Here is an 18,849-nt window from a genome sequence, read left to right as displayed (position 1 = left end):
CTATTGTTGTAATCACAGAGCTATAAAGACAGGCTTCAGAACAAGGCAGGCAGCACACAAGGTAGCAGTAATACCTGCAAAGTAGAAGCATGTTACCCAAGTGACTGCTTTTGAGAAAAGCTTTCAAGAAGTTATCCATAAATGCACTAAGAAACCAAAGAAGAATATAAAGTTGCAACTTTTGGAGGATTCATCAGACACACATAACTGCCACCAGATGGGAAAACAGAATATGACAAACAGTACATAAATAAAAGACAGATAAAAAGGGGGAGGGTGAATTTGGGGATTTGATTTCAGAATGCTGTGTCTTATGTATCCATCATCAGTAATGCCTTCTATTTCTTTCATGTGTGCAAACGTGCATGCCTTTTTCCCCCCTTCCCTCTACCTCCCTCCCTTATTTGCTCTTTCTTTCAGAGATTGACAGCCCACAGTTTGAAGAGAAGCTTAGAGAGAAATCCATACCATTCTTTGTCATACTTCATGAACTGAGTGATCTCATGAGAAATAAGACCTTTAGCAGAAGAGAGGCCTGAGAAGAATTTGGATATGGATCTCTGACACAATATCTTCAAGCACTAAAGTAGAGAAAAAATACATCACTTGGGTCAGTGGTGAACCTCTGTACGGCTTAGAAATAATATTAGAAGTAGTTACTCTTTGAGCAGTGACTCAGAAAGCAATAACGTAAAGCTACAATTTATATTAATGTACTTCTTATCCATTTCATTGCTATTATTCTTGGCTTTGTAAAAAAAAAATTCTCTCATATCTTAGAGAAATAGGGGTTAAGTGATGATTTTTTCTGTCCTGGATAGAATTCAATAGTGGAAAGATACATCTGCCTGAAACTGCCACTGTCTCCTAGTCTGAAACACTTCTTTGGCAGATTTGTGATCGAGTATTGAGCATTTTTCAGTCATGAGATATTTACATTTCTTAATAACTCATTTGTATGTTGCTATGTTCTTAATCTATGCAGCCTTATGCTTTAACTGGAATGTTCTATTATTTTAATATCCACTCTTCAAGGATTTTTAGCATTATAGCCTGGTGAACCTGATGCCTCTTGACCTGGAAGCATCTAGTAAAACTTATTGCAGTGCATTTTACACCCTTCTTAGGACAAGTTGAAAATGGAAAGACCAGATGACTGTTGAAAATGGAAAGACCAGATGACTGTGATCATTTTTGTCTGGGTGAAAGCAAACACCAAGCTGTGCTTGTTTTCTCTTCTCTTGCTTGGTTTCTCTTCTCTTACCTCATTATCATAAAGATATGATTTTGAATCTCATGATTTCAGTGACCAAAACTAGAGCTAGCAAGGAGGTCCCTGAACAGATGATCTATTTGATCACTCAGAAGATAATTCCTAGCATGGCTTTCTTACTTTATATACACTAGTATATTTTGATTGATAAGTTCAAAAAAGGAAGCATATTCCTTTTATATTTAGTCAGAATGAAGAAATGCTCTAGTTGACACTTCATTTCCATTATCATGCCATTTTCTTCTCATTTTGCTGCCCTGATATCACTCACTAGGGACAGAGAGAAGATTGATATCTTTTCCAATCATTTTAGATCTCCTCATGACTTGAAATGTCTTTCAAACAAAAGGTTTTTTATAACTCAAAGGTAAAACAAATTACGAGATAAAATTATATTTTCATTCTGTATATTAGGAACAGAGAGAGCATTTCTAGATAGCACATAGAAGAGCCTCAAAGCTGTGAAAACTAACCTAGATATTTATTTCATTTTTAAAAAATATTTATTGTAAGAACTCGTAAGCAGATCTGTAAGAAATATTTATATGCGTAAATTGCACTGATATCAGATAAAGATGGAAGTCTAAACATCTTTTATTTCTTAGTCTTATTTATTTGTTTGTTTGTTTGTTTGTTTGTTTTTACTATTTGTATAATGCTAGGAAAAACAGGTAGTTGGTAGCAATATTTTGACCTCTTCAGTCTTTTCTAATGGCGTATTGTTGACTCAAACAGATGTTTTTGCTTCTTGTAAGTTCACTTTCTTGCCAAGATACTTGCCAAGATGCTACTTGTGACAGTTAACATTAAATTTCTATCATTTCTTTTTTACGCTTTCTAATTTCACCAAATACATGCAAGCACTCAAATGTCTTAGGTAATTTCTCTCTTCAACAAAATTATTGCGCTACTGAACTGCTGTTCAACAGCTTTTCTTCATTATGGAATACTGAGAAATATCCATTCAGTGTATATATTGTCTGTGTATTTGCTTGTATGATATATCTTGGCTAAAGCCTAGGATGCTTTCTAGAAAATACTGGGGAGCCTTTACCCACTTTTGGAAAGTATGGAGCTCATTAGAAAATTACTATTAAAGACTATGTATAAATTCCCAACTATGTATACAACTCCAACAGATGGTATGAAAACATATCTTTTCTTCATTGTGGGAAAAATACAGTGAAGGGTCTACCACAATATGGCAAAGACCTGTGGATTGATGAACTGATGGGAGACAAGTGGAGATGTATTGTTTGCCATCTTCTTTAGTGTGGCATTACTGAATCATAGAATCATTAGTGTTGGAGAAAACCCCTAAAGGTCATCTACCCCAACTGCCTTGCAGTGAACAGGGACACCTACAGGTAGATCAGAGTGCCCAGAGCCCCATCCAGCCTGACCTTGAATGTCCTCAAGGACAGGGAATCCACCACATGGGGACGTCAAATTGAATCATCAGATATCTGGGTATAAACAAACAGTGTAAGTTGGTAACCTGATCCATAATCATGCCCTGATATTTTGGATAGGCATTGCTGTGTACTTGTTTTGTTCTTGTGTTATCTGACTACCTTGTTTTTGGCCTATCTTGAGAAAGAGTACTAAGCCATATGGACCTTTGATTAGGTCTGACTTAATATGAAGCTATTATGATGCTTTATTTGTATTTTGTGCATGACTCTCCTCATTTATTCCCCAGATGCATGTACGCTTTACTAACATTTCCACTCAATCAGGATGCAGCACATGCTTCACTTCAAGATTACTGTTTCACATCTGAACAGAGTAGTATCCAGAAATAGGAAATATCACTCAGGAACACCAGCATGATGAAGAAAAGAGGATGAAACATCTTGACCCATGTTGGAAATGCAGTGAATGTACGGTCTTGCATAGTCTGTATATTTTGCTAAAACTCATAGATTTAATATAAAAGGAGTGGTCATAGGGAACAGCTTGATATGCTGTTGAATAACTGAGATGTGCCATCTGTTTTGTCTTTGAGGTGTGGGCAAGTATTATGGGCTTAGTGATAAAAAGATGCAGGGGGGTAGGTGGTAGGCAGGGTGAGGAGGAGGACTACACAGAAAGTGTGTCATAAAGGCTCGAAGTGCAGCCACCAGATAATGAATGCCACTGCTGCACTACGGCTGGGGAGTGTACTTGTATCCCAGAGACCCAAAGGAAGAGATCACAGAGGTATGTGTATGGTGTGCTTTTTCTGGATTATTTATGAGCTTCTTTGATGATATTAACTCTCCTCTCCCACCAAGAGAGAAAACAATTAAGAAATGGCTTTTTGCATCATTTGAGGAGCTGTGTGATAATATATGTAAATATATGGGTATGTGCACGAATATATTCAAAACATGCAACTCAGAGTGAATAGCAGGATTTGCACTGATTGTCTGTACTGTAGCACACTGAACTGGTACATTGAGGAATTACACACATAGCTGTATCCTGTGTTATTTAAGGTGTATTACCACACAGATTTTACAATTCCACCTGCTATGCAATCAATCTGATAATGAAATATGCTATGTGAATTCATAGTTCATATGGCCTAACAGTGAGGGTCAAATGCACAAGTTTGTTGAAGTGTCACCAGTGAAAGGACAAAATCAATTGTTCCCACATTTTGATAATAATTCATATGGATGGGCCTTTCTGTCTCTCCTACACCTTTTCAAGCACTCATGCTAGACTAAATTGTTTGCCTGGCACTGACTTTCAAAGTGAAGTGAAATTATTTATTTATATTACAGAATTTATTTTATTTTTAAAATATATTATTACAGAAATTACTGTATTAAATATTTGAACATTTAATCCATCCTTTTATATTACTAGTAGGCAATGTACTACTATCTAGGAGGATTATGCAGTAGTGGGTTTTTTTTGTTTTTGTTTTTTTGTTTTTTAAGCAAGGTCAGTCAAAATATTATTTTTTCTGACAAACACGGAGAGGATTGAGTTAGAGAGAGCACTGACTTAGATTCATTTATCTTTTCTTTTATCTTAACAGTTGTGGTAAGAACTAGAATTTACCGTAAATGTGTACAGAGCAAGTGTTAATAGAAGTTATCAGCTACACTGACATCTCTAGTTTGGGATTCCTACCTTTAGATGAGGTAGGACTTCAGCCACAGTCATACCATACACTGGGCTGATGCTAATTAGATTTTTATCTGACCTGCTGGCTATGTTTGCACTCAGATTAAAACAGATACTAGCTAGCTGAAACAGTACAGAACTGGGTCCTTGTGTCTTAAAAATGGAATTTACATATATTCTAGTTCTCTGGAAAAGGCTTCTGTCTCACCTGATTTATTCACCATCCTATCTTTCCTTCCTAAGGAAAGGAAATGAAGTTTCCTTTACTATGAATTTCATCATTATTCCTTGAACAGTCATTTCTTCAAATAAATAAAATACTAGGTATGTCATTGCAAACAGAAATGTAACTATGTATTATACTCTTTTCTTTTGTTATTGACTTGACAGAGGTTTATCAATGGCTACATCTTTCCAATTAGCATACAGGAAGAAGGACCATTAAGACATGGTTCTGTGGTGACACAAATCTGGCCAACAATCTAAGTAAGGCACTGTTATAATTAAAGTGGAAAAGCAAATTTATTTTATGAAGCACTGAAGGTTTGAAGTCTATTTAATTTTACAGTAAAATGATTATGAGAGTGGTTTTTTTACAGAAGAATCTACTACTGAGCATTTAAAGCATGGAGTCCAGCCAGAGGATGGCTGGACTAGATTCTTGACTATTTCTCTTTAGAAATATAAGGGTTTTTATTATTTTTTTCTCCATTCTCTTTCAAGCAATTGTTACTTTGGATCTAACAGATTCTTTCCACAGCCTCTCCTTTTCCCAGCTCTCCTTCAAAGCTTTCTCTGCATAAGAATTCATCCTAGCAAATGTTTAATTGAAATGATTCATTTTCACAAAACATTTTGCTTCAACCAAATTGAATTTTTCGTAGCTGAAAAAAAAAAATATGACAGGTTGTAATTATATTCTCTACATAGCCACTGAGAAGAACGTACACAGGATCAAAATGGTAAATGAGAGAATCTGAGTTACTCATAATTTTTTATTCTCCTGCGTGGAATAACAGTAAACCTCATCTATCTTAGAAAGACACGGCATGCATCCAGACACCAGGTATTATCTATGTCTCTGTTTACAGTGGTTGGATAAAATGATCAGTATTGAAGATTCAGTGGAAGCAGATTGCATGCACAGCATAATTAGGTGGCTTAGATGATTGCCCTTGGATAAACCAATTTCTAATAAACAGTGTGTTGGTATGCCTATTCTCAACTTCTCCAAAACATACATGCCCCTTATTTATAACTGATCACCTTTTCCTGTGCTAGGGTATGTTTCTCATGAAATGCCCTCAATGGATATTTTAGTAAAGAAAGGAGCTATGCCAGTTCTGAACTCATTAAATCATTGGAATCAGTTATTGACATTTTAGTCAATAGATGTGTGTTTCCTGTTGTTTTTAGTTTTTTGTTATTTCCCTCTACCCCTTCACCCTTCTTGGTAGGGAATTATGTATTTTTCCCTCTAGATATAGACCTTGTTATAGACATTCCAAAGATATAGTCTGAGTACAAAACCAATAAGGCACATACACATATATGAAGATCATTGTAAAATAACATCACATAATGTTGTCAAAACTAAGATGGTTCCTTAACGAATGGATCAGATTAAATTAACTGTAGGGTTCTACAAGGCTGAGATTGTCCATCTGGCTCCATGGTTTGATAGTAAACAGACTCAGACACCATATTTCTACCAGATCTTCCTCCCTGGATAAATCCAAGCTGCTACACCTGAGGGAAGGCAGGAGAGCAGTCAGTAAGAAGCAGGAGCTGGAGGGAGGCAGTGACTGTCTGACCTAGAGTGGATGAGGTTGCACACGTGGGAGACTGCATCTCAGGGCGGCAAATAAAAGTCAGCTAGGACTGGTATCCTGAGCCTCACATCAAGGTGTCACAGCCAGCCTGTCAGGTGACCCTGCCATGTAGCATACAAACTACCTCAGAGGCCAAAGTTCTCTCCTGGCTTTTTTCCGCTGTGGCTCCTCCCCTGACTACTCAGCATCAGTTCTCAATGCCTATTTCTTTTTCCCCTGAAGGAGCTGAGTGTGGTTTCTCTCTCCTGTGTAGAAATCAGGCACAACTTGGCAAGAAGTGGTCTTTCCAGCTGTTTCTGCTTTAGCTGCTCTGAATATATACTGTAGGGATTCTCTTGTGGCTGCAAAAGCTAGCTCTGACAGTCAGTTATGAGCAGTACTTTTTCCTACTCTTTTTGTGGGCACAGCATTTCTAAAAATATACTATAAGCTATTGTATTATCAGGCTGTCTCCCTCTAAGCATTCTATTGATCTACTATTGTATCTACTCAATGTCAAGAGGGTACTCTCATCTTGAGGATGCCAATTACATGGCACCAAACAAAAGTCTGAGCTTTGCCATACTGATACTGGTGGCAGGCAGGGACGTGGTTTAGTCATACAATTCCATAGGTTAGACTGACGGTTGGACTAGATGTTCTTGAAGATCTTTTTCAAGTAAGAATGTTCTTTGATTATTACAGGTTTGTAGAATAAAAGTAGCTAAAGCTCAAGTTCTTAAAATACATTAAAAATCCTATAAATTAATATCATTCTTAAATGCATAATAATCAAGTTATCATCTCTTGTATGTTTTTTACCCCAGCCAAGGTGTCAACTCCAATACATTATGCATGATCTTGCATGCTAGATATTTATACTTTTAAATTCTTCATCTTTTGGATAACAAGAGAAATAACCTTGAACTTGTACCTATTCACTGTTTTATAAGAGAAGATTCACCACATAAGGGAATCTTATTATCATTAATCTAAAATGTCTTTGAGAGATACACAGCATCATCTTCTGCTCTTGTTTTTATCATGTTGTTTTCATCATTTCTATTTTTTTTGTCTTTCCACCTTTTTTTTTTTTTTCTGGCAGCGTTTCTCTACTTCTGCATTTGTGATTACTTTTAAAATCTGCTTTTTTCTTGTAAAGTATTTCTTTTAGTGAGCTGTAGACTTTGCTGTGTTTCCGATACAGGGATATATATACTATTTCCTGAAACGATACAAACAACTTTTTAAAGATTTTATTTTACACATGTTCATTCACAATAGGAGTGTTTTCACCACTGTGCAATCTGAGTTTTATCTCTCCATGTTCAATATGACTGTCCTTTTTATCAACATGATTTAATGAAATACAAGAAATCATATTAAATTATGTATCCATGTGTAAATTGTAAGTCATAAAGAGTCTTTCATTTTCAAGTTGATATGCAAACCTCTTAACTCCTATTAAGACATTTAGTTCTTTGTTCAATGTGCATTTGATGAATTTTTTTTTTTTCTCTTTAGGTAGATTCAATTCTTTGACTGCATGCTTCTGCCAAATGTTTTCATGTATAATGACCATGTTCAAGGGTTTATGTCCTCTTCAGGATTTGAGGTTACCTTTCATGCCATCTTCCATGAACTAACTCTAGTAGTACTTTGTAGATATTTCCTTTTAAGCTTCAGCTCTTTTCCTTTTTCATGTTCCTTGAGCCCTGATATTTACTAATTTGAGGCACTGTTTTGTTTTCTGTCCATCAGTTAGTTTGGTCAGTTTTCATTCTATTCTTTCAGATACTGATTTATTTTATTCAGTAATTAATTGAGTAATTAATTAATAATTCTCAGTTCAAATCTTCTATGTCTTTCTCAGTGGCCTTGATTTCTAAGGCCATTATTGTTTAAGTTCAGATTAAAGGTTTCATAGGAATTTCTATTCAACAGGAGGCAGACTGAGTTTCAGATTTGTTGTAAAGGCTGTTTTCTTCCATGTTTTTCTTCCCATCTTGGTGGTCCCAGATGAAATTGTTCACTTTCAAAAAAAATTCTTTCTAGCAGAGTCGTATACTAAACTGATAACTGGTGTTGATATCTTTCATTTTGCTGTAAACTGCTAAGCAGATTCTGGCTCTCCAAAAGGTCATTTTAAAAAACCAAAAAGTGTATCTTCGCCTGACTTCATGAGAGGACAAACTCCTACTATAATTTCTTCCAGTTTTCTGCTGCACTTCTAGACTGCATTCATCCATGTTCCCTTCTATCTTTTTCTTCTGTTCTGTTTTGAGATCTGTTCTTTTGCTTCTTATACCATATATTGCCTGACAAGGTATTCAGAGACAGAAGGTTACCACTTAAAAATGCTAAGGTATTTCATAATATAGGAGTGATAAAACGATGATGAGTCTTCGAACCAGCAGGCAAAGCAATAAAGACTTTTTTTTTTAGTAGTGAGCTTCCCAAGGAAGTTCAAAAGACATTTATGTTAAAGAAAATTCTTTTTTATTTTCAAACTACAAACTTGATACAACTTTAAAAGAGAAAAAAAACCCAAAAAAAACAGAAAATCCAACTCAGATGCTCTAATGCTAGACTTTTTATACCCTGCTTTTCCTATCATTTTCTAAATTTCATAATAATTTACAGAGTCCTTGCTCCTTTCTGTGTTCCTTTTCTTCCAGTACCTGCAGGAAACTCAATGGTTTCATTCCACCAGGAAGGTTCACCTGTCTAAGTCACTCTCTATAACAACATAAACAAATCTAGAGCAAGAGAAACAGAGAAGCAGTTATAACGGAAGATACAGAAGCTTGCCTCTGTTTGGCTGCTATTAAATATCAGTGATTGCAGAAGCTCTCTCAAACCACCCTTTCCAGTCTCTCCAACAATTAACCAGATTAACCATGATATACATGGAGCTTTCATAGTAGTTGAAAGTATGGATTCGTTCTGCAACTGCATCTTTCTACAGTTTCATTGCTGATCTTAAGGAAAACCTTTTCTGTCTATTTCCCTTCTTATTTTCTGGAATCTGAAAAATAGAGTAGGTAATCTGAAAAACAAATGGCATTTATGCCTCTTTTGTACTTGTGTCATAAATCTCCCTAGACCATTACTTTAAGCAGAATGGGATCCATTAGGTCAATTACACTCAGACCAGTCCACAATATGGCTGCACACAGGGGCAGTGCTGACCAAAGTAGAAAGGATAGGAATATACCTAGGGAAAAGCTCTTAGTTCTTTTTATCTCTAGTGGCATGGACCAAGATTAGCATAAACTACTTGCGAAAATTCATCCCAGTTCAAAAGCATGAAGCTTACTGAATCCAGCCATAAGAATGCCTTTTTCCATTGTGTACAGAGAAAGTCTACTCCTGAGCAGTCAATCCTTGTCCCCTTCAACTAAGTGCAAGCATTATCCAATCTAAGAACCCATACAATTGCTCTATCATGGTATACCGTGGTCAGCAGGGCAAAGGAGGCAATTGTTCCTCTCTACCCTGAGACCCCAGATGGAGTACTGCACCCAAGCCTGGGGCACCCCAGTACAGGAAAGTTGTGGAACTGTTGGAGAGGGTCCAGAGGAGGGCCACTAAGTAAGTTTGCAGATGACACCAAGTTGGGAGGATGTGTCGATCTGCTGGAAGGTAGGGAGGCCCTTCAGAGGGATCTGGATAGGCTGAACAGCTGGGCTGAGCTCAATGGGATGAGATTCAATAAGACCAAGTGCCGGGTCCTGTACTTTGGCCACAATAACCCCATGCAATGCTATAGGCTTGGGGCAGAATGGCTTGAAGAATGTAGAGAGGAAAAGGACCTGGGGGTGTTGGTTGATGCTCGGCTTAACATGAGCCGGCAGTGTGCCCAGGTGGCCAAGAAGGCCAACAGCATCCTGGCCTGTATTAGAAATAGTGTAGCCAGCAGGAGCAGGGAGGTGATCATCCCCCTGTACTCAGCTCTGGTACGGCCGCACCTCGAGTACTGTGTTCAGTTTTGGGCCCCTCACTACGAGAAGGACATTGAGGCCCTGGAGCTTGTTCAGAGAAGGGCAACAAAACTGGTGAGGGATCTGGAGCACAAGTCTTATGAGGAGCGGCTGAGGGAGCTGGGATTGTTTATTGTGGAGAAAAGGAGGCTCAGAAGAGACCTTATCACACTCTACCACTTCTGAAGAGGGGTTGTGGTGAGGAGGGGGTGGGCTTCTTCTGCCAGATAACTAATGACAGGACGAGAGGGAATGGCCACAAATTGTACCGGGGAAGATTTAGATTAGATTTGAGGAAAAATTTTTTCTCTGAAAGAGTGGTCAGGCACTGGAATGGCCTGCCTAGGGAGGTGGTTGAGGCACTATCCCTAGCGCTGTTCAAGAAGCGTTTAGATGAGGTGCTAAGGGATTTGATTTAGTAGCTTAGTGGGTAGGGATGGTGATAGGAGGATGGTTGGGCTAGATGATCTTGTAGGTCCTTTCCAACCTAATGTATCTATGAATCTATGAATCTAAGATGGCATAGGAGAGCACTACCCCTGTGAGGATAGGCTGAAGGAACTGGGCTTGTTCAGTCTGAGAAAGAGAAGACTGCGGGGAGATATTATTGCTTATTTAAAGGGAATTTATAAATGTGAAGGAAATCAACTTTTTACAAGCTAGACAGTGATAGGACAGAGGGAAATGGTTTTAAATTAAATGAGGGGCAATTCAGATTAGATGTCAGGGGGAGGTTTTTTACTAAGGGAGTGATGAGGTGCTGGAACATGTTACCCAGAGAGGTTGTGGATTCCTTATCCCTTGAGGAGTTTAAGGCCAGGTTGGACGGGTCCCTGGGCAATCTGATCTATTACTTAATTTAGCGTCTGGCAACCTTGCCTGTGGCAAAGGAGTTGGAACATGATGATCCTTACAGTCCCTTCCAACCTAAGTCATTCTATGACTCAAAAATTCTATCATATTGCATGTTGATAAACAATATTAATTCATGAGTATAATTTCCATGATGAGGTGATTTGAAGCTAGCTGATGTGATGTAGAAGTTTAAGAGTTTATATATGTCTAAATATGCTTCCCTAAATTCACTGGGTGTCTTAGGTTTCCCAACAGCCTACATTTGTGATAAAATGCATACTGCATTGCTCAGGCACAGGTGCTTCTCAACAGCTCTATTCAAATGATCCCCGATAAATGTTTCAAATAATTAAATTTAAAGAAAAGCTTGAGAAAAAAACCCAAAAAACTGTTTGTACTGTTCACTGGTCCACTTTGTGTGCTTAAACATGATTAAAATCCATAGCAGAGAAGGTGCATCTTCTTTCCCAGGTGGTTCATGATATAAAATTGATGAAATTGTACATCTTAATAGAAACAGTTCCTGCAAATGCAGAAAAGGTCAGGTAGGACTTTTGTATGTTAGAGGTGTTTTTAATGTAGTTTAACACAGCCGATTTCCATGGATTGTGAATGTGCTAGTCTGGTAACATTAAGACTATAGATCAGCTGCGTTAGAGGAGCTGAGCAAAAGAATGGTTCAGGGAGATTTGCCCAGCCCAGATGACGGTGTCACTGCAAAGATTTTTGTAGGCTTCCACTGACCACGCAGTTTAAGAGATTTGATCTTCCTCCCTCCTGCAAGCAATACTCTCTGCAAAGATCTCAAAACTAAATTACTTTTTTAATAAATGCTCTGCCTGTGAATGTCTGTGTAACAGATTATAGACATACTACTGTGATTTGAGCAACAGTCTGGGCAGATTTTCAAAAGAGCTTTAGGGCTGATTAGCATCTAGCAGCAGATTTTTAAATTTCAGGGAACTGGAAACGGTGAGGACTTTATTTTCCAAAATGGGGGCTGTGAAGTATTAAACACTTGTCAAAACTTACACAACCAAGTGAGAGTTGGTTAATCTGTGAAAATCTGGTGTTAATTGCTGCAGTCTTCATGTTATAGCACACACTTTTCTCCCTGCTGAAAGCTAACAGTTTAGTGTAAACTTGTGAGGCAGTCCTCTGTTCAAGAAAAGTAGTTATAAGAGAACCCATTAGAAAGAGCAGTGTTTGAAATCAGAGCTTGTAATTACATGTTTTTTAGCATTTCTTTTCCGTGTTTGTTAGATGCTTTTTTTTCTCTGAAGAAGAATACTGTTTCTAAAATATACTATAAATTAGTATAGCAATTATAAGGACTGATCCAAAAGTAATGCCTCCTATTATATTATGTTAGACCATAGTGGCAGAGATAGTTGTTGATGCTATGGCAGTAGGGGTTGAACCTTTCCACCAATACACCACTATATTTTGTTCCCATGTGACAGATGGCAGAAGAGGAACAGTCTGACAAAATGTCATCTGACATGGAAGTGCATATAAAGCAAAGATGTGTCACTGAATTTCTCCATGTGGAAAAAAATTGAAGCCATTGATATTCATCAACACTTGCTGAACATTTATGGAGACCAAACAATGGATGTGAGTACAGCGAGGCAGTAGGCGGTACATTTCAGCAGTGGCAATAGTGGCAGAGGGTCACCTCTTGGTGCAGATATTTATGAGTGCATCATGCAGGCTCTTGTTAATCACTGATGGAAATGCACAGATAGTCAGTGTGACTGTATTGAAAAGTAGTGTTTTGTAGCTGAGAATTTGTTCCATCATGTAGTATTATTGTACTCTGTATTTCCACAGAAATAAATAGAAGACATTACTTTCAGAGCAACCTATGTAGTTTCAACTGGGAAAAAAAATGTCTTCTGTGCCTTTGGATGTACTGCAGAAGTAAATAATTATAAAATTCTCCATTGTATGACTGCTATCTTCCTTCTCTGAACAGAGTTATTTTTAAAACTACATATTGATTTCCTTCTTTCCGCTTCAAAACTCCCCAGAAACGGCCTCCACTGTCCTGCAAGGACCCCAGTTTATAATTTGTGTCTCAGTTTCACAGACAAGTAAAAGTTTCCTATTGATCCCTGAAGGACCACTGATGAGTTCCTCAGGGACCTGGGGCCAGAACAGGAAGCACTGCTGTAATGAACACCCTTTGAGATAAATACTATGTGAAATAAAAGAGAGCCTGCAAAATGTCCTTACATTTATATTTCTATCAAGATTTCAGATAAAGTACATATCTTCTGGACTTTAATTACATTTTTGTCATTTGACAATAATTCATTTAGGATGCTTATAGTGAGAAACCAGGAGAATACAAAGCCATGACAATGTTGTTATAATAGATTCTCCTCATTTTTGTCCAAAAAGTTTTTGATTCCTCCTTTGAGAAGATGTCATTGTGGGAATATCACTTGATTTCTTTGTCTAAGTGTATTCTCCTACTAAAATCTAAAATTCTTTAGCTGCTTCTTCCCCATCATACAACTTGTAAAGATGTTGAGTTATCTAAAATAATAGAGCTGGGGCTAGACATGGAGGCATAATGTGTTTCACAGTAAGACTATGACATGACCACCATTAGAAGCCATGTATCTTTTAGTTATTTTTTTTTGCCCAGCTCAATTGATGTCAGAGCTGCATAGCATAGACTGGAAGTAAATATTGCTTGGGGGAAGGTCACATGCAAAAGATCAAATTTAGGAGATTTTAAAGTTTGATGAGTCTTATGTTTACCAAGAATGTTTTTTTCCTTCAATATGAAGAAAAAAATGTACAAATACTGAAGGAGCAAAACACTTTTGTACAAGTTTGCATATTTATGTGCTGATTTTGTTTAAATTGGCTTAGATGGTCTTCTACTTTAATTAGTGTTTACTGTATTAGTTAATCTTCCATTAACTATCTCTAGGGATGTTGTCGTGAGGAGGGTGTGGGTGAAGGACACAAGTGACAAGTGAAGGAATACAAGGCAAAAGATTAAAACTGCACCAAAGTAGATGCAGATTGGTTATCAGGAAGAGCTTTGAGGAAATGGTGGTTAGGCATTGGAACAGGCTGTCCAGAGAGGTAGTGGAGTCACCATCACTAGAGGTATTTAAGAGCTGTATGGGTATGGCACATAGAAACTTGGTTTAGAGGTGAACTTTTAGTGTTAGATTGATGGTTGGACTTAAGGTCTTGAAGATCTTATCCAACAAAAGGGATTTTGTAGGATAACTCCTCATTTTGAGTTCTGCTTGTCATGCTGTGATGTGCACCTACAGAGTTGTTCCTTGAGAAATAAAGAACTTGTGGATTTTTTCCAATTCATCTCACTTAGTATATGATTTCACAGTTGTTAAAAATAATTTCTCAAGGTGTTTCTTTCAAAATGAAATAATAGGGAAAATTATCACACAAAACAATTTCTTCCAGAATCTTTGAAAAAATGTCAGAATTTTCATTTCCAGTAACACTTGCATATCAACTGTATTTTGGTTGCAGATTGAATTGAAAAATCATCCCAGACATTTCCACAATAATCTACTCAATATGTTAATTGGCTCCTGACATGGCAAAGTATAATACTGTTTCAAAAAATGTTTTGATTCACAGATTCTTGTACTTTGTCACCATATGAACAATGTAGATACCACTGTTAGGTATGTGAAATCAAAAGAAGGGTCACATCTACATATTATCCAGGATCAATAGAATTGTATGGACAATAAAAGGTCAGTTATATTCTTTCTTATGATTATTAGAGAATTCGTGAAAAAAAAATTAGACAATATTATAGGCAATCTGTGCTGCTGGAAGTGCACAATGTTTTCATGCTGATTGAAGTAAAAAAAAATTTGTCTCTGGCTATCAGTTAAATGTACTTATTCTACAGCAAGCTACATTCCTTGCTGTTGCGATCTAGATATAATACAGAGCTTTTCAGTGTTTTGACCTTTCAGGAGGACAGAAGCCAGCATATTGGAAGTTCAATGGCAGAAGTTCTCACAAGATGTAAAATACCACGGCTCCAAATTCACTGTATTTAGAGAAGGCATTTGGGAAACAGTGAAGAGAGAGAGAAATATATTCTTTGTTAAAAGTGGCTCTTGGAAAACATTCATGGTACATTTTCTGTAACTATGGCAAGTGAAATCAAGAGAGCATGAAGCTGACAGTCATATGACTATGTGACTGTTAGAAAACTTACATCTTTACATAAGCTTTTAAACACCTAGAATCACAAGCTGTGGTGGTAAAATGTGTGAATGAGCAGTGAAGAAAATGCATGGCAAAATGTGATATTTTTAACACATCCACATCCAGACCTGTTCAACATCTTCATCAGTGACCTTGATAAAGGGACAGAGTCCACCCTCAGCAAGTTTGCTGATGATACAAAGCTGGGAGGAATGGCTGACACACCAGAAGGTTGTTCTGCTGTTCAGTGAGACCTGGACAGGCTGGAGAGCTGGGCAGAAAGAAACTAGATGAGGTTTAACAAGAGTAAGTGTAGAGTCTTGCACCTAGGGAGGAATAACTGCATGCACTAGGATGGGGTATGCCCTGCTGCAGAGGAGCTCTGAGGAGAGGGACCTGGGTGTCCTGGTGGATGACAGGCTGGCCATGAGCCAGCAGTATGTTCTGGTGGCCAAGTAGTCCAATGGGATCCTGGGGTGCATTGAAAAGAGCATGGCCAGCAGGTTGAGGGAGATGATCTTCCCCATCTACTCTTCCCTGGTCAGGCCTCACCTGGAGTATTGTGTCCAGTTCTAGGCTTCCTGGTACAAAAAAGACAGGGATCTCCTCGAAAGAGTCCAGCAGAGGGCTACGAAGATGATGAAGAGCATGGAACATCTCCCTTATGCGTAAAGGTTGAGAGACCTGCGTCTGTTCAGCCTTGAAAAAAGAAGACTCAGAGGGGATCTGGTCCATGTCTATAAATATCTGAGGAGCAGGAGGCAAAGAGTCCAGACTCTTCTCATCAGTGTGTGGCAATAGGACAAGGAGAAATGGCCACAAACTGAAGCATAGGAAGTTCTGCACAAATGCGTGTGGGAACTTCTTCACAGTGCAGGTGACTGAGCACTGGCACAGCTGCACAGAGAGGTTGTGGAGTCTTCTCCTCTGGAGACATTCAAGACCCACCTGGATGCCTACCTGTCTAGGGAGCTTTGCTTTGGTAAAGGGGTTAGAATAGATGATCTCTTCCAACCACTACAATTCTGTGATTCTGTGAATTCATAAGTCCCTTTTCAGTCTACTGCATTTGACTGTAACAGTTTTGAGGGTGTCTTGAGACCATCAGGAATAGCAGAATGAGGTCTCTTCATAATCCTCACAGGATTTTAAATGCTACTACTATTTGTAGCATTAGGGACATATTTGTGTTTAGACAGAATTTAAAATGTTTCTGGAACTGATTATGTTCAGAGATGCTTGGACACTGCATCATCAGTCCTTGACTGATGGAGGTGCTCTGCCAGGAAATATGCAGGTCTCCCATTCCAACCTCTGGTAATTGTCTCTTGTGCAACAGATTTCCTCCTATTATTCCAATTGTGCCTGTCAGTTTTCCTTTTGCCAATGAGTCCTGATTTAAGAGGCTGTCAGGCTGGAAGGTGCCTGCCAGCACAATTGCACTGGGGACCCAGTGCTGCAGGAGTGCACAACCCCTTCCCCAATCCTAAATACAGGGCGACAGCAATCAGACCTGGCTGAGGATTGTGGTATTGGAGCAACCACAGATAAACCATCTCTATTAAATAGTTTCAGTCTTTAAGATGAAAAAAAGCATGAGGGAAAGGACAGTTTATTGGGAAATGTAGTTTATTTCATGCCTAAAAATGAGGAGGAGAGAGATAGCAACAAATGGATGAGTATTAAACCAATCTGATTATCAGTGTTTTTATAAGGATTAGAAGTAAAATCCTCCTCACAGTTCAGGTTGTTAAATAATGGCATTGTCCATTTTGTAGATGCTTTCCTTGCTTGTTTCTTTCTAACAGTCATTTCTTACCTTTAAGTGAAAGGTTTATCTGTATCGAAGCAATTTGTATTCTTGAGTCATTAAAATAGCTGTGATATTTCTAGTCAAATTCCAAAATATATTATCAGGATTAGCTTTCAAAATTTAAAAGCTTTCAAAATTTAAAAAGTATCATGCCATTTGGTAGCCTATGAATGATCGTGAATAATTTATTCAATCTAGTTTAAATTATTCATCACTGAATTGAAAGATACAGCCTATCTAGATGGTGAACAATTGTAAGGTAAGTATATGCATAGAAATATGGAACATGGCTCTAAAGAAATGTCTGAGTGACCTTCTGACAAATTTGCTCTAATATTTATATAGAATCACTAGATTTTCAAATCTGGAATTGATCAAACTTCAAAAAAAATTTTTTTGAGTGTGTCCCTTTTTAAAGACCAGTGGTTAACAGTGTCCAGGAAATTGGTTAAAAATGAGAGAAAAAAAAATAAAACTCAGAAGAAAATGAATATTCCTATTTTTCTCTATATATATCTCTCTTCCAAAAGAAAGAAAGAAAGAAAGAAAAGAAAGAAAGAAAGAAAGAAGAAAGAAAGAAAGAAAGAAAGAAAGAAAGAAAGAAAGAAAGAAAGAAAGAAAGAAAGAAAGAAAGAAAGAAAGAAAGAAAGAAAGAAAGAAAGAAAGAAAGAAAGAAAGAAAGAAAGAAAGAAAGAAAGAAAGAAAGAAGAAAGAAAGAAAGGAAGAAAGAAAGAAAGGAAGAAAGAAAGAAGGGAAGAAAGAAAGAAGGGAAGAAAGAAAGAAGGGAAGAAAGAAAGAAAGAAAGAAGGGAAGAAAGAAAGAAGGGAAGAAAGAAAGAAGGGAAGAAAGAAAGAAAGAAAGAAGGGAAGAAAGAAAGAAAGGAAGAAAGAAAGAAAGGAAGAAAGAAAGAAAGGAAGAAAGAAAAGAAAGAAAGAAAAGAAAGAAAGAAAAGAAAGAAAGAAAGAAAGAAAGAAAGAAAGAAAGAAAGAAAGAAAGAAAGAAAGAAAGAAAGAAAGAAAGAAAGAAAGAAAGAAAGAAAGAAAGGAAGAAAGGAAGAAAGGAAGAAAGGAAGAAAGGAAGAAAGGAAGAAAGGAAGAAAGGAAGAAAGGAAGAAAGGAAGAAAGGAAGAAAGGAAGAAAGGAAGAAAGGAAGAAAGGAAGAAAGGAAGAAAGGAAGAAAGGAAGAAAGGAAGAAAGGAAGAAAGGAAGAAAGGAAGAAAGGAAGAAAGGAAGAAAGGAAGAAAGGAAGAAAGGAAGAAAGGAAGAAAGGAAGAAAGAAAGAAAGAAAGAAAGAAAGAAAGAAAGAAAGAAAGAAAGAAAGATCCCCCCAAACATGTAAAAACATGTCTAAAGTAATCATGTATTTTAAGTGCAATATTTCATGCATGTAGAAGGATATTGTCATTAGCATGACAAATGGTTGCATTGTAAAGGAAAAATTAGGCCTGTAGTCTTTATGAAAGATTAAGAGGAGAAATGATGGAGTTGTTTACTGTTCTGAGGAGAGCACAGTGGATGCAGATGCAATAAAACTGCTGGAGAGTATGAATTTTAGATTTTTCATTTCCTTAGGAAGAAAATCTTTGATATGTGAAAATATGTTAAAGTTTTGGAACCTTAAATATGTCAAATGTAGTTTCACATATAAATGGAAATTTGCATGTTAGCACAGGCTTCGAAGTTGCGATGAGAAATGGAACTATTTCACTTGTCTTTGATATTGTGCCTACAGCCAATGTGACCTTTGAATGATTCTGAAGTAACTTCTTTCATGTTT

Source organism: Cyrtonyx montezumae, unplaced genomic scaffold (assembly GCF_038088225.1).
Source record: "Cyrtonyx montezumae isolate F1298 unplaced genomic scaffold, pur_monq_1.0 scaffold_3, whole genome shotgun sequence".
Classification (NCBI taxonomy): domain Eukaryota; kingdom Metazoa; phylum Chordata; class Aves; order Galliformes; family Odontophoridae; genus Cyrtonyx; species Cyrtonyx montezumae.
The sequence above is the reverse complement of the archived record's forward strand: the minus strand, read 5'-3'. Positions refer to the sequence as shown.